At 41.9% G+C, this 16,645-nt stretch overlaps 2 protein-coding genes and 1 long non-coding RNA gene across 7 annotated transcripts in view; 1 reads left to right on the top strand and 2 right to left on the bottom strand.

The window, feature by feature from the left end:
* The window catches only part of LOC137418230 (E3 ubiquitin/ISG15 ligase TRIM25-like), a 1,962,167-nt gene that overhangs the window by 933,451 nt on the left and 1,012,071 nt on the right, over positions 1-16,645 (bottom strand). The gene's annotated exons all lie outside the window — the stretch shown is intronic.
* The window catches only part of LOC137418310 (E3 ubiquitin/ISG15 ligase TRIM25-like), a 237,000-nt gene that overhangs the window by 161,363 nt on the left and 58,992 nt on the right, over positions 1-16,645 (bottom strand). The window lies entirely within an intron of this gene.
* Positions 7,104-15,538, top strand: LOC137418609 (uncharacterized). Of its 2 annotated transcripts, none has more exons than XR_010982674.2 (4): positions 7,104-7,177; positions 9,441-9,578; positions 9,714-9,828; positions 15,342-15,538. It is a non-coding gene; the product is annotated as an uncharacterized LOC137418609 (long non-coding RNA). The 2 variants fall into 2 exon arrangements; XR_013621969.1 differs by having other exon boundaries at positions 7,149-7,197.

Here is a 16,645-nt window from a genome sequence, read left to right on the forward strand (position 1 = left end):
CTTAATTTGTTGGTTTGGGAAAATTGTTGTTGGGAATTAGGTATTCCTGTTTGTGATTGTATTCATATACAATTTATTTTCTTAGAGTAGTGCTAAAATACCTGCACAAGCTAATTTTTGAACTATATTAACCTGAAAGCAATTGTGGATGCTATTCTTAGTTTAGTAGTGAAATACATACCTGATTGAATATTATTTGTGTGACGCATATAAATGAGTATAACTTTTTGAATGTTGTAAGGGAAAACAACAAATTGTTGAATGTGAAACTGTCGGAAGATATACATGATTATGCTGATTTCATGGTAAGATGTACCCTATCTGATTCAGTGTGTGCGGAAAGCAGATTCAGATGTGACTGAGCATAAGGATAAGAGGAGATCACATTTTGAAGGAAGTGCTAACGGAATTGGGAAGAAGTTCGAGAAAGAAAATTTGTGGCTAAAAAATGAAGTTAATCATGGCATACACCCTCTTTCTCAAAGAATGATGAAGACATTCTCCCGTGTAACTTGGAGATGAATGCTTACCTTCACCAAGGAAATTTATGTGACCATTTGCCTGGATCACACTGCAACATATGAAAGAAAGGCGATCACTTACTCTTGTTCGAAGGCTTCGAACATTCATCACATCAGAAGTTGCAGGACAACGACATTTTACCCGCAACCTCTGTGAAATGCGGGGACATATGTTATTACTTCACCAACTTCCGGGGAGCCAGCATGGAGCTGCAAACCAATGGCTGTGCCTTTTCACAACAGCTGTGCGCGATTCTGCGGGCCACTCCTGGTATGGACCATGGATGACCTGAACACCATGGTCCCAACATCATTGTGGATGCATCCGGCATCCCTGTTCCACATCTTGCTGGCCAATCAACGTCACACCAATACTTGCTGCCCACTCACAATGAGGGAGGAGGCAAGTCGACTACAACTGGGTGAAGGCCTTGTTCAGGAATTACAATGGTTTACAGAAAAAAAAGTGGCAAGAATGCTACAAGGAGAGCAGGGTCAGTCTATGACTCCGCAATGTTACCACAACAGCGAAATCCTACACGAAGTAGTGCAGGAGCTATGAAGACATTAGGAGAAAATGTTTCATACCTGAATTCAAACACAAGTGATCAGCCCTTCCTTTCAAACAAAGTCAACATTTGTGTGGAGGCAAACGTTTTTGCCAGATGGTGCAGATGCTTTACAAAACTTGAAAATGAAGTGAAATTGTTGTATCTTGGTGATGGTGAAGTGTTGTTTTGAAAATATATTTGTGATGCAAATGCAATAGATTGAACAATATGGAAGGAGTCAATGACCAACGAAATGTTTTGTGATTCTTGCAGGATGACTGTGTATGCCTAAGGGAATTTGATTACCAAAGTTATGATTATTTACTTATACTCGTAATGATGTTTACTTGCAGTGATTGATTATTTACTTATACTTGTAATGATGTTTACTTGTAGTGATTGACTGTTTACTTATATTGATGTTTAGATTAATGGTTAATATAAACAAAAACAAAAAGATGAGGGAATTGTGGAAGTGTAACTCAGTGTAACTTATTGAGTAAAGACTGGTAACGATTTCGTAAATGGATGCCAAGAATTTGCACGCACATGGTAATCTCTTGTCCACCTGGTCACAGCCCCTGGCTGGAGCACCCCCCTATCGTTTGGTAAACGGAACTCACAGCAGGAGGGGAGCGAGCTGATGCCAGGACTTGGTGCATGCATGACCTCGGGGCATTAGCGGAGAAAGGATTAACATTCAGCGGACAGGGGATTAAGTCCAGTTTGTCCATATAAACCAGCGCAAACGTTGAGTCAAGGAGACTGGTCACCAGAAGCTCTGACCGACGGAACGGACGAGCACTCATCATCAGACCCTCTGCCCGATGGGAGTGGCGGAGGAACATCGGCCGAACGAGAAGGACCATGCGAAAAGAGTTAACCTGGTCCATTGAATTAAGCGGTATTATTTGGTAATGGAATGAAGTGAATAACCAGTTAATAAACCAGACCTTTTGTAAAACCTGTGTCCGGTCATTGGAGTCTTGAGTCTCCCCCACTACTTCCCCTACATATCCATAAATAGCTTTGTATCCTCATATAAGCATTATCAAAAATGGAATCCCAACGTTACTCACAATTTCCTACTAGTAATTAATGGCTGCTTGTAACTCAGCACATCAAAAAATCTTGGCATTCCATCTGCCTTTTCAAAAGAGATAACCTTTATAATCAATTTATGTCTTTTATTTTATGGATATTCGATTCCATCCACATTATGTTATTTATTTCCAAACAGGTATGCTGTCATTTTCAGCAATCTTTTGAAAAAAATTTTAAAAAATACACAAACTCATGCATTATGTATACTTGTTTGTGTCGGAACCATTATTTTCATATCAAGGTCAGTGACAATTTCATAAAGTCTGTCCCTTATTCGTTTATTAGAAACGCAGATACACAAACAGACAATTTTTTTTTAGAAAGCCCCTACAATGTCCACCTTGAAATCACCCTTTTGTCTCCCACAATAACTTATCCAAATTTGACAAAACACCCCTTCACATGCCAGTCAACCACTGGCATATCAATTGTCCAAAAACAATAGTCCGAAATTCCAACCTGATCATCATGTGACTCTCGTCACTTGGTTCCCAAAAAAATCGTAAGCCAATTGTTCCAAATTTTGTAAATTCAAAAAATTCTGTTTCCCGAGATGTTCCCTAAACCCATATTGATAATCGGCAAATGTAAGGCTTACAGCATTAACTCCAATCCTGGGTCTTTTAATTTAATATTCCCAAAATTCCCCAATTTCGGCATTTAATCAATTTGCTTATTGCGAATAAGCAAAAAATGAATCATTCTTGCTTCAAAGATTTTGCAGCCACAGGAAGCACAGCCATTCACTCATCTTGGTCTAATTATAGGTTTTATATGAGAATGTAATCTGCTGAGGCCAATCCTCGTTTGGGGTCTGCAACAACGGAGACCTAGTCGTTGTCGGAGGTGCGGGTGAGCATTGGTTCCCTGTTAGTCACACCAGATGTTAAGCACATATGTATTATGCATATATTTGGACCCTTCCTTTGCTTTTCTCAACTTACCACCTTGCTCATTTTTCAAGGTATCTTCACATTGATGATGTCCCACAAACATGTCAAAGCTTCTTTCTTAAGAATTCACTTACAAATCAATGAATCAATTAATCATCATGAATCAATAAATTAAATCCATCACTTAAATGACTCCATGCATAAGCCCTTTTCCAATGTTGTCAGAATAGCTTCATCCGTTCACTGAGATCTATGATCATTGGTTGTCACCCCTAACATACACCTCATGAAAACTGACTAATCACTTTTTCTGTCCCAGGCTCATATCTGACATGTTTTCAATTGTACCAGGCTATTCCATCACAAAATCCAACATCTTCAGCCAATTAAGACAATTTATCCTTCATTTGTGAGGCAGTCAGACAAAATTGATCAGACAGATAATGAGACAGTCTATTGGAAAAAAAAATTCCCAATTTTAATGGTACTCAAACCTCTTGACATTTAAAATGTTGTAAACCATCTCAAAATGGTTTGCCAAAAAGCATAAACAATCAAAATTATTGACAATTTTAATCCAACCATGCTCAAATTATTATTGAAATTTATAGTTGTCCTGCAATTCAACTTCTGTTTTCCACTCTAATCCATTTCCCTGTGCAATTACTCTTCCAGCAAATATTATCCTCTATTGCTTGTAATCCTCATCTGATCCTACAGGGCTTGAATGCTCTTCTTTACACCAGTGCAATCACCAAACACAGGAAAGCCTTGTGGTACCATTCATACCCTTTAATCATGTTGATCATTTTAATCATACATGTATGACAATATGTATCCATTTAAAAACAAACATTTCCTTTATAAGCATTATACATTTGTTATCACATCCACGTGACAAAATCATTATGTGTAAATCAACTCTTTCTTTATGAGCTGTAACCGTGGAAAACGGAAAAGGGAAAAAATACACAAACTGTATTCATTGGCATATCAATTAATCGTAATATGTCAATTAATATCAATTAATATCAATAATATCAATTAATCCTCATCTCGCAAAGGGAGGGAGAGAAAAGGATAGATGGAAAGCAGGAGAGAAAGAGTGGCAATGAGACTGAAAGAGAGAAAGATAGAGATAAAGAAAGAGAAAAGAAGATGTGAGATATTAGTGGAGGTAGGAGAAAAACGGAAAAATTAGCAAAGTCAATAAACATTGCAATTGTCATGCCCATATGCCAACAACATGCCAATGGGGGTTACTGTTATGGATTCGTCACTTCCGTTGTGGTTTTCATCCACTGTAAACATTTTTGATTCCATTTATTATTATTGTTGTCGTTTGAGGGAAATAGATATTATTGTGTTCAGAAGGTTAAAAAAATTTATGTTTGAAATGAAACCTGAGCCAGACGATGACGAAGAGGAGAGGAAAAAGAAGGCAGAGCAAGTGAAGTCGAGGAAGAAGTTGGTTGCTTCAAGGTCCTGAGCGAACGTTGTCGAACGAGAGTCGCTAGTGAACTTTCAGGTTTCCCAGGAAAGGGATTCCTGCGACAGTTGTTATCGCTGTGACTGATCAACCTGCGTGTCAGGTTTTGCGATCGATTCCGAAGAGGATCGTTCTTTGAGTGCCGTTCCGCCTCGAACGGGCCATCGGCCATTTTGACTCACACGCTTTGCGCGTCGAGCAAGTTTTCTTTGCTTCGCTTCAACCGCTTTCACCGCATTCAGACGTTTATCTGGTGCGCGTGTGTGTAAGGTGGATTTTGAAGGCAAACCTGAGGTTCGCCGATTTGGTACTGTGAAACATCCATACCTGAGGGTGTGATTTCCCAGTCGCCTGGAGGGCGCCTTTGGATTTCCCAGTCGCCTTGAGGGCGCCTTTACGCAGCTTTGGCCGCGTGACTGTGATTGTCATCAGAACGGGATTCTGGTCGATTAGACATCGTTCTGACGATCGCTGGAGCAGATCAACTTTGGCTTGAAGCCGGGATCGATGTTGGCTTGAAACCGGAATGAACTTTGGCTTGAAGCCAGGGAAGGACATTGGGAATGTTCTTGGTTCACACACTTGGAGCACAGTGAGTTAAATATTACGCAACTGATGGTACCATCATAGGATATATATTGATTGTACTCTTGATTCCTATTATTGTTGTACTGTTATTCTTGTGTGATTTTAATACAATATTTGTTTGCTGGTAACAATTGGTGTGGTTTCACCATTGATTTTTGACACAGAATAACACATTTTTCTGCCTTGACTCCTCTCGGGGCTTGGAGGTACACTGTGACCCGGGGGACGGGGAGGAGCACGTAACAGTTACAGTAAGGGTTTGAGGGGAGGGGGGAGAAGGAATCAGGAAGAAGAGGGGAAGAGAGGAAGAGAGACAGATAGAGAAAAAAAATTGGTGAATGTGAAGAGAACAGAGAAACAGAGAACTAAAAAAGATAGAAGGGGAGAGACAGGAAAAGAAAGAAAGGCAGAACAAGGTGAGAAGGGATGGGATGGGGTGAAGGGATGAGGCAAGGGAAAATGAGGGGTGGGGCAAGAGAAGGAATGGAGAAGGATAGAAGGAAGGGAGGAGGAGGACAGAAAAAGAGACAGGTAACAGGTACAACAACACAGGTAACACAGGTTACAGGGAGGGGAGAGGGGTGGGGTGGGAGAGGAGATGGGATGGGGTGGGAGAAACAGGGGTGAGGCGAGGGACGAGAGGGGATGGGACTGTGGAGGAGGAGGAGGAGGAGGAGGTATGGGAGGAAGGAAAATGGAGAAAGATGGAATGATAGTAAAAATGAAGGGAGAGATAAAAGAAAATGGGCATGGAGAAGGAAAACAGAGGGGAGGAGCAGACGGAGAGGGAGAGATAGGAGAAAAATGGAAAGATTAAGGAGAGAGAGGAGGGGGAAAGATGGGTAGAAGGGGCAGAGATGAGGGGTAAGGTGTGAATGGGAAGGAGAAAGATTAATGAGAATGGGACAGAGAAAAGAAGGAAAACCAAGAAAGAGTGGAAAAAAAATCAATGGGGTAATGAGCGGAGGCAGACAGTGGCGTAGTGAAGAAGAAAAGGAGATGAAGAACAAAAAAACATCAACATGATGTGGAATTCATTTGCATTTGAAAAGCATTTTGCATCTTGGAACGCCTCTGCTGCTTAATGCAGCAAATGACACGCAACTCCTCTTTTCAGAGGTGCTTTTATGGCCCGCACTAGGGCCTGCCTTTTTTACAATGAAAAAAGGTAAAAAGTCAAACATTTTAACAGCCTTGGACGTGCACCTTGACCCCATGGCCAAGGCACAACGTCAACAAGGCTGTCCCAATAACATTACACATGCACCTCAACCCCAAGGCTGAAGCACATGGTCATTCAAACGCATGCATCATGACCCCAAAGGGCCACAATGCATGGTCATACAATAGCACCACTCCTCTCAATAGGAGTAAGACCCCATGATGCACTGACAGGGAATTTACTCCTGTCAGGTAAGTTGCACCCTGGCCACGGGGGACCACGAGTGGTTTTAATGCAACGAGTATAAAAATACAAAACTGATTGGCCTTTTTATATCGCTCAGACATCACCACTGTGAACAGTCGTCATTTTTTTATTGATCAAATTTTAATTTTCAAAATATGCATTTGAACGGGCACATTTGACTCTATACGATAAATCAATCTATTTGTAAAATTTCTTAATTGTTCAATGCATTTTACGGCAAAATCCACGAAAATCGACTCGATCTCAAGGAATCTTATGACGTCACCACACACACATGCGATTTTCAATTCCTGATTTTCTTTCCTACCTATACACCGTCCTATCAATGTCGCAGCTGTGTACATTTTACTTCGTAACAAAAATATTTTTTTTAACTGTGTCAATGTTGACACAAACGAATACGTTCTTATGAACCCCATTTTACAATCTATAATCAAAATTTTTGTTTTATCGCCACACGATCGCCTGTGGTTGATCGAAACGGACACTCGCAGGGCCGCGTCAACAGCCCACGACGCTATTGAGCCAGCCATGGGCGTGCGGTTCAGCATCTCGGCCGATCAATCCGATCACGCTGAACGCGGCGCGTCGATCGTGAGCGGGTTTGTATGCTGAGTCCACGGCGCGTTTTTAATCATTCGGCCTCCGTTCACTCGATGCGCTTTCAAACGAAGGGTGGGGTTGGTGGGGGGGGGGGGGAGGGTAGGCAGAACAGCTGAAAAGTTGACACAATCCTAACAGCCATGTGCAAAGGTCATGGTCCTTGATTGGTCAAAAGATCATTCGGTGCAAAGCTTATTTTCAATTTAAAAACTCGCTTTTCATGCAATTGCTTAAGAGCTTAAATAAATGACGTTAGCCAAATTTGTTTGTATGTGTTTTTCCAATCTCTAAGATAAATTTAGGGTTCTTCGAACACCTTCAATGAAACCATTCGCTGCTACACCGCCTCAGATACTGCCGCTAAATTTATTCGTCTCCCGCCGCAAATAATGAAAGTTTGTACCGACGGAAGTTATTTTTACATACAATACACTCTCAATTTCATCAGCTAGCATATAAAATCAATTTTTTCCCAAATAAATCGTTTATATTTTATTTTTTTCGAAAATTTCAATTGGACCGGATGTCATATGTGATCACTTGACTATCGGCCATTTTCTTTCTGTATTTGTCTTGTGTCTGTATTTGTCTTGTATATTGACTCTATAGCAAATGCCAGAAGCAAGAGGGTGTCAGCAGAATACCAGAACGTCACCTCTAAAAACGTATACGTCATCCCATCTGAATGTACACTTTATCCAACCTTATAATACAACATAACTCCAGGCCGGCCAATCAACATATTGCACACAATGAAGCTCAGTGGATCTCCACGAGTACTTGCGTCACCTTCCCGAATCTCCCGTTGAGTCGACTCCATAATTTTCTGAATCAATTCCAGAGTTCTTCTGAATCAGGATTACTCACCAACCTTTAAATATATATTTTCCTCTCTTTTGTTTTTACTCTATTTTTTTTTTTGATGCATCATTACGTATTATTCCTGACATCTAAACACGCAGAGGACACATGATGAAAGAATGAATCGGCAGGTTATTTTTGCATCGTGCTGCCAAGGTTGACAAAAGACAGGAGTGCATTCATGCTTACCTTGATCACTTCGAGTTTAGGCTGTCTGTCTGTCAATCTTGTCCAGCTTGCAATTCGTACGGGCCACCAAATTGTTGTAGAATGATGAAGAAGAAGCTGTCTTCCAACACCTTTCAGGGAGGACCTCTCAAATGAGAATCAAGACGGCTTCAACTAAGTTCCACTGAGATTTATTCAAGCATCGTATGGAGAGAAAACCAATTCTACACACTTGAACATTTAGACTTCCAGGCACAGGAAGCACATAAAGCACAGAACGACGCGTCTCCACAGGCAATATGATTTTCTCTGTATCGCCCTTTGTGCAATCCCCTTAAATAAGCCCCGTCTCCTTTGATGTTGTTTACTTGAGATCCAGGGTCACTCACAAAAACTTGTTCAGGTCAATCTTTTTGGCAAAGGCAGTCTTCCAGGCACTAGGAGTATCTGTTTGTCATCATGGAGTGACTCAGAAGTTGTTAAAGGTCAATCCTTTTGACCTGTACAGCCTCACTAATTGAGTACTGCATACCAACCCCATGCAAAGTCAACATTTTACCTCTGGACCTTTCACGGAGGTGACAATGGTCATTTTACAGATAACTGATTGCCGTCTTGGTTCCATATGCATTCCCTTGCTCAGACTGCATGCTTTGAGAACACATTTTAGGAATTCAAATTGAAATGCAATTTAACTATTTTGGCAATAAATCGCCTAATGTCCTTTATAATTCCACAGATCCAAGGTCAGATGTCATGTCAGGTAAAAATGTGATAACTTGAGAACAGCTGAATGGATTTAAAGCAAACTTGGTACAAGTATTATAATGATGTAATTTTGTGGGCGGAGGCATATCTGTCGACCTCGTGAAGTCAGTGTCGTTCTAGTATTTTTATGCCTCTGCAGCCGAAGGCCAGAAGCATTACCTGTGTTTCTAGTTCAAATTGAATTAAATACATGAACACCGTTGAACACAAATCACCTTCCTGTTACTTCCAATAACCTACAGTTTAGCAGTACTTGAACATGTCAAATAGGGTGGTGAATAAGGGTGATGTCGAATACTGCTTTAATAGTGCTTAACATACAGAATTTTTCTTTTTAACAATCTTTAACTTCATTATCATATTTAAAATGAAGTACACATTCCATGAAGTAATATGTTCTATGAACTCTCGAGATGGTTCATAATCTCATTGACTTGCCAAAGACTGACGCTGATTTGCATGCAGGTGATGTCGATCCTGTAAATGTGGGAGGCAGACAGCACAATGATTCATCTGTCACAGAAGATTCAAAATGTGCTTCTGCAAAGGAAGGTTCAGATGATATTCACATGACAAACGGAAGTGCATCCTGCTTAGCAGCTGGCAAGTGGAAATGTAAAAATTAATTAACATACAATATTTTGTGTTGAGAAAATATATAATTTTTGGAAAAGAGTGAAATATTTTTCATTTTGATTTTGATAAAAAAGAAGAATGTTGTGTTCTTTGTTTCTGCAGAACAATCAAGAAGTAATATGGGCCAAATAAGGTCCAGTCACAGCTTGACAGTGAGGAAGAAAGCATTTTTGAAGAAACAATCACGAGATCAAGACTCACTTCCTATAACATACAGGTGCATGTCTGGGCTTCGCAACACCAAGATTAATATTAAATTAAACAAACTCAAAAAGGCTCTTGAATGGCAAATACGTTATAAGTGTCGTGTGTGCAGAATGGATTTTGCTTCAATGAGTAACATCAAAATACATATGAGGATCCACACTGGAAAACACCCTCACAAGTGCTCTATCTGTGATGAAGGTTTCTCTCAAAAAGGCAATTTGAAATCACATATGAGGATCCATACAGGAGGGTGACCTCACAAATTCTCGATATGTGATGAAGGTTTCTCTCTAAAAGGCGATTTGAAATTACATATGAGGATCCATACAGGAAAGCGACCTTACAAATGCTCTATATGTGACAAAGGTTTCTCTGATAAAGGCCATTTGAAATCACATATGAGGATCCATTCAGGAGAGCGACCTTACAAATGCTCGATATGTGACAAAGGTTTCTCTCACAACATCAGTTTGAATACACATGTGAGGATCCATACAGGAAAACGTCCTCACAAATGCTCGATATGTGATAAAGGTTTCTCTCAAAAAGGCAATTTGAAATTACATATGAGGATCCATACAGGAGAGCGTCCTTTCAAATGCACGATATGTGGTAAAGGTTTCTCTCAAAAAGTCCATTTTAAATTACATATGAGGATCCATACAGGAGAGCATCCCCACAAGTGCTCGATATGTGATAAAGGTTTCTCTCATAGCGGCAATTTGAAATTACACATGAGGATCCATACAGGAGAGCAACCCCACAAATGCTCAATATGTGATAAAGGTTTCTCCCATAGTGGCAGTTTGAAATCACATTTGAGGATCCATTCAGGAGAGCGACCCCACAAATGCTCGATATGTGACAAAGGTTTCTCTCATTGCAGCAGTTTTAAATTACATATGAGGATCCATACAGGAGAGCGACCACTCAAATGCTCAATGTGTGAAAAATGTTTCTCTCATAGCGGCAGTTTGAAATTACATATGAGGATCCATACAGGAGAGCGTCTGCACAAATGCTCAACAACAACAACAGGCATTTTAGGTCATTTTCCCTGTGAGAGCGGAAGTTAGCATTGCAGGCCCCATGACGATGTTCTCCATTTTGCCCTATTTTCTGCATCTCCCCTTGTTAACACCTTTGACAGCATTTCTTCTTCCAGCTCCTTTAGCCAAGTCTTTATCTGTCTTCCCCGTCCTCTACTTCCTTCTACATTCATTTCCATCACTCTTCTCAACCATTCACTTTCATCCTTCCTCAATGCATGACCAAAACATCTCAAGCTGTTCTCTTCACAAGATCCATCACAGGCTCTATTCCCATCATCTTTCACAATTCATCATTTGGCTTCCTCTCTTTGAACGATACTCCACACATCCACCAAACCATTCGCATTTCCACCCTTTCCAGCCTTTGTTGCTGCTCTACGTTCATTACCGATGTTTCGCTCCCATAAATCATAACACTTCTCACACAGGCAGGATACACCGTTCCCTTCAGCTTTAACGATACTCCCCTCCTCGTCAGCACGCCACTCAGTTCCCAAAACTTCTTCCATGCACTTCTCACTCTGGCAACCGTTGCCAAGTATGGTCTACCTTTTCCATTCAACATGTCTCCTGGGCAGCAAAATGTTTTCACACCTTCCAGCTTCATGGAATGGAATGTTTTCACACCTTCGGCCTCCAAGATCCAACTCAACATTTCCTCCATCAGCAGCTTCCTCTGTGCACACCTTCCACTTTTATGTAGCTGCCACACTGGTTAATGACCTTCTCAGACCACTACATTTTTGATGAACCCACTCTCAGTGCACATTGTACATTGAATGGATTGCACTCTGACGCCCTACCTGCACATAGCACATAGCCACTTCCCAGTTCCTTCCACTTCACCACATGCTTTACCACTTGCCATCACCTTCGTTTTCCCGATATTCACCATCAGACCTTTTGTCTCCATACATTCCTTCCATTTGTTCATCTTCTTCAGTCCATCCATACTTTCCGCAATCAACACCAGATCATCTGCATACAACATCTCCCATGGTAAACCCTCCTTTACATTCCGAGCCAGCACCTCCATCACAGCTACAAATAGTAGTGGACTTAGTACCGACCCCTGATGCACTCCCACCTTCACCTCAAACTCACCACTGTTCCCGTCCTTCGTCCTCACAGCTGTGTGCGCTCTTTCGTACATTGCCAACACGACTCTGATCAACCATTCCTCTACTCCTAACTTCCTCAATGCCCATGTCACTAATTCGTGTGGAACACTATTGAATGCTTTCTCCAGATCAACAAACCCAAGAAACAACTTCTTCCTCTTCTCCATGTACTTCTCCTGCAACTGCCTTACAATAAAGAGCGTGTCTGTTGTTCCTCTTCCTGGCATAAATCCAACCTGCATTTCGTCAATCCTCTCTTTCTTCCTTATCCTCTCCAACACCCTTTCCAATACCTTCATTCCATGCTCCAATAACTTTATTGCTTGATACGAGCCACAGTCCAGAGGGTCACCTTTCCCCTTGTATAGAGGGACCAGGGACTCAGGTCCCAATCCACTGGAATGCAGCCTTCTTTCACCACCAGATTACAGGTCTCTGTCATTCTCTTCAGACTCCAACTTGCTGCTGCCTTCAACATATCTCCCACAACTCCCGTCGTTCCTCCTGCTTTTCTACTCCTCATTGCTTTTATCGCTTCTGCAACTTCCTTCTCAGTTATCTTCTCTGCCGGTCCTAAAACTGGGTTACTCTCGATGTTGCCGTCTCCTTCTTTCTCTGCATTCAACAGCATTTCCATATATCTATTCCATCGGGGTCCACAACAATTTGCCCCACTTCATCCTTCAAGCAACTTGCCCCCATCACATTGCACCTCTCTTTCGCTATCTCCTTTGCAATCCTGAATACCGCGCTCTGGCCCTCTTCCTTAACGAAGCGTTCTCCGAACATTTTCCTGCATTCTTCCTGTGCCTTTGCTACCTTTTTTTTTTCAGCCTTCTTGGCTGCCTTATAACTTTCATGCTCTGCCTTTTCTGCCCCCGTACCCTTCACCCTCTGCCACTCCTTGAACTTCTTCCTCTTCTTGTCAGTCCTCTTTCCAACTTCATCATCCCACCACCATGTTTTTGAGTGCCTTGGTGGTCCTTTAGCCCATCCACATTCATCACCAAAGGCTCCCAACAGACTATCTTTCATTGACATCCAACCACTTTCAAGCTCAACCACTTCATCCCCTGCCATACTCAGCCTCTCTTTTAATGCCTCCCTCACTGTCACCTCTTTCAACCTCCACACCTACATTCTCGGTTGGTACTTCACCCGCCGAGCTCTCCTCGCACCTTTCACCCTTATGTCGAAGACAACCAATTGGTGCTGTGAAACAGCCTCCTCCCCCGGGATCAACTTTGTGTCCCGGAGGTGCCCGTCTCGCCTACGCACCATCAGGTCGTCAACGGTTGTCGTCGACACACCTGACATGTATGTAACAAGCTTGTTATCCGCTTTCTGGGACTGAGTATTACAAATCGACAAACCATCTCCATCAGCAAACCCCAAAATCCTTTCACCTTCTCCATTCCTCACACCATATCCGTAACCCCCATGAACTCCCTCAAAACCATCTATACTCCTTCCTACATGTCCATTAGGTCTCCTCCTACCACAACAACTTCCTCATCTTTTACTTTTTCCAGCAGCTTCTCTATTGCACACCAGAACATGACCTTCTCTTAATCGCTCCGACCGACCTGTGGAGCATATCCCGTGATGACATTCACCAAGAGCTTTTCAATCATCATTCTCACCATCATCACCCTTTCACTCACTCTAGTCAAACTCACCACACTGTCTACAAACTCCTCAGAAAACAGGTCACCAACACCATGCACGCCTTCCGGGCACCCTTGCCACACAAACTTGTATTTCTGTCCCTGCCTGCCCTTCACCATTCTCACACCACTCCCCTTCCATCTCATCTCCTGCACACAACGTATGTCCACTCTTCTTCTGACCAATACTTCCACCACTTCTCCTGATGTCCCTGTCATTGTCCTGACATTCCATGTCCCAAACCTCAGAAACAGATCTCCACATGGGGCATCAGACGTTTCGTTGTCATAAATGGATTGATTTCCAACCTTGCTTCGATCGGGTTCCCCATCTTGATTTTGACGAGAGGGAGTGAGGTCCCCCATGGGCTACTTCGGGCTGTACCCTGCTCATATGAAATTGTCATTGTCATGGATCCATTTTCGAGGCAGTGTTTTATGGCTGGCTGCCCTTTCTGACGCCAACCACTTTTAGTCGCCTCTTATGACACGCAGGGATATGGTGTACCTATTCTAAACCTGGGTGCACACCGGTATAAAATCCTCACAAATGCTCGACATGTGATATATGATGATGCTCGATAAGGTCCTCACAAATGCTCGATTTGTGATAAAGGTTTCTCTCATAGCGGCAGTTTGAAATTACATATGAGGATCCATACAAAAATGCGTCCTTTCAAATGCTCTATGTGATAACGGTTTCTCTCAAAAAGGCTATTTGAAATCATATATGAGGATCCATACAGGAGAACGACCCCACAAATGCTCCATGTGATAAAGGTTTCTCTCAAAACAGCGATTTGAAATTGCATAAGAGGATCAATGAAGGAGAGCAACCTTACAAATGCTCAATATGTGATAAAGGTTTCTCTCTAAACGACAATTTGAAATTACATAAGAGGATCCATGCTGGAGAGCATCCTTAAAACTGCTCGATTTGTGATAAAGGTTCCTCTCAAAACAACAATTTGAAATTACATATGAAGATCCATGCATGAGAACTGAAATCTGAAATACTAAACAAATATTGTTGGCAAAAGGTTTGCTGAAAAGGGTTTGTTAAATTCGCATAGCATTACCCATACTGGCTTGTACGTGCCCCCCTTGTAAGCGATCCTCAGCAGTCGGAAAGGTATTCAGTGAACCAGTATGGAGAAAGCTGTACGCATTCACGATAGCCCTTTGAGCATATACCTTGTAAGCACAACTCCTCAGTGTACCATCTGTAACCCCTGATAACCATCCAGCACCCCGAACCCCGTGATGAAAGCCATACGACTGGTTGTCACCAGAATGTCCACGACAATGACTGCAAACGTGTCAGAAGATAACGAGAATCTCAAAATTCTAACCCCATCTGCGTCCTCAAACGAAGTTTAAAGAAAATAAAAAATAATGTAAAATTTATTAATTTATTTCTCAATATCCTCATAATGGAGCATTGTTGAAAAATTGAAACCAAAAACTCAAATGATAACAGAACTTAATCTCTCAATCTGATCTTGCATCTCATCATGCTTCTTTCAGGGCCTTCCTGAGGTTGCCAGTTTGTAATTCTTGTTTCTGTCCTTGCCATGTATCCAGTCAAGTTCCATTTGAGTTTTTTGATTGTGACCAGTGTTTAGGAATTTTGTTTTCCATCTGATTTCGTTGTTTTGCTTGTCCCTTTTTGGTTTTGCTCAGATGGCATCTTTCCATGGCAGTTTGAACATGAATTTTTACACAATCTTTGCTGTTGTCATTGTTTTATTGCCATGTGCGATATGGGGAGAACACCCTTGTTGTAAAATTGATCATCAGAAGAAGACTTCTGCTTATGTTTTTCATGAAACTTGGATTGTGAAGGGTTTCACAATAAAGAGAGGTCCTTAAAGCACAAATGCAGTGTCTGTGTTATTGTGAATATGTAATGGCACATTATGATAAATTATCTGTCTTTGGGGAGTTTGGAGCTGTCCATATCCCTATAAGTAATCCCGATCAAACTGAGAGTTGTTCACCAAACCAGTTGAAAGCCTCCAAGCAGCTCAGTTGCACAAGTCTTAACGTGGAAGGCCACACAACTAGTTGCTTAACCATTTTTCTCAACATCAATGACAATGCGTTGTTAATGGGAGGAATACATTTGAACACAGAGGGGAACTCACCCCCTCCCTCTTATCTCTCTCATCTCTCTCATCAATTCTCTCATCTCCTTTTACTGACCAGGTTGGAGTTCCTCAAGGCAGTGTTCTGGGACCTGTGCTTTTTCTAATCTTCATCAGTGATCTTTCTGACTCTCTGGAAAATCTTTATCTTTTTACTGATGACTCCACCTTCTGCCGTTCCATCTCTCATCCTTCAGATCGACAGTTCCAGGCAAAAAGCAGCGTCTTAACTCTCTGCAGACTTGGACAAAAATTACGAGCTGCTCAATCACATTGAATATGTGTTTCAATCCTGACAAATCTTACACTCTCACCTTGTCTCTCCAAAAAGAGCGTCTGGAAGACCCTCACATCTCGTCGCTCAACAACCCTCTTTGAAGAGGTTCTGTCACTGAGGCTTTTTGGTTTCACTATCTGCAGTGATCTTCCTGGGAAAGCCACATGTCTAAGCTGAACTCCAAAGCCAGTCGCCAACTGGGCATCTTCCATCTTGCAAAGTCCTGCCTCGGCACTGCTGAGCTGCTCACCCCCAACAAAGCTTTCATCTGCAGTTTGAGGGAGTATACCTAGTGTGGCTCCATGCTGTAGAAACCAAATCATTTATGATTGTTGGTACCTCCCACGATTAATCTGATTATGAGGGCCTTTCACTCTCTCACAAAAGGGAGGTTGGTGGTCATTCTATCTTCTATCGACTCCTCTTCGGCTTTGTAACCCCTGCTCTGACTGTTCTGTCTCCCTAATTTTCCCACAGGGTGCACAAGGTCTGCCTGCAGTAAGCCTCTTCCGGTTAAACTACCACAATAAAGACTCTCTGCTCACCTTCACTCCTTCATTCCT

The sequence above is a fragment of the Myxine glutinosa genome, chromosome 1, assembly GCF_964187855.1.
Source record: "Myxine glutinosa chromosome 1, kmMyxGlut1.1, whole genome shotgun sequence".
NCBI lineage: Eukaryota > Metazoa > Chordata > Myxini > Myxiniformes > Myxinidae > Myxine > Myxine glutinosa.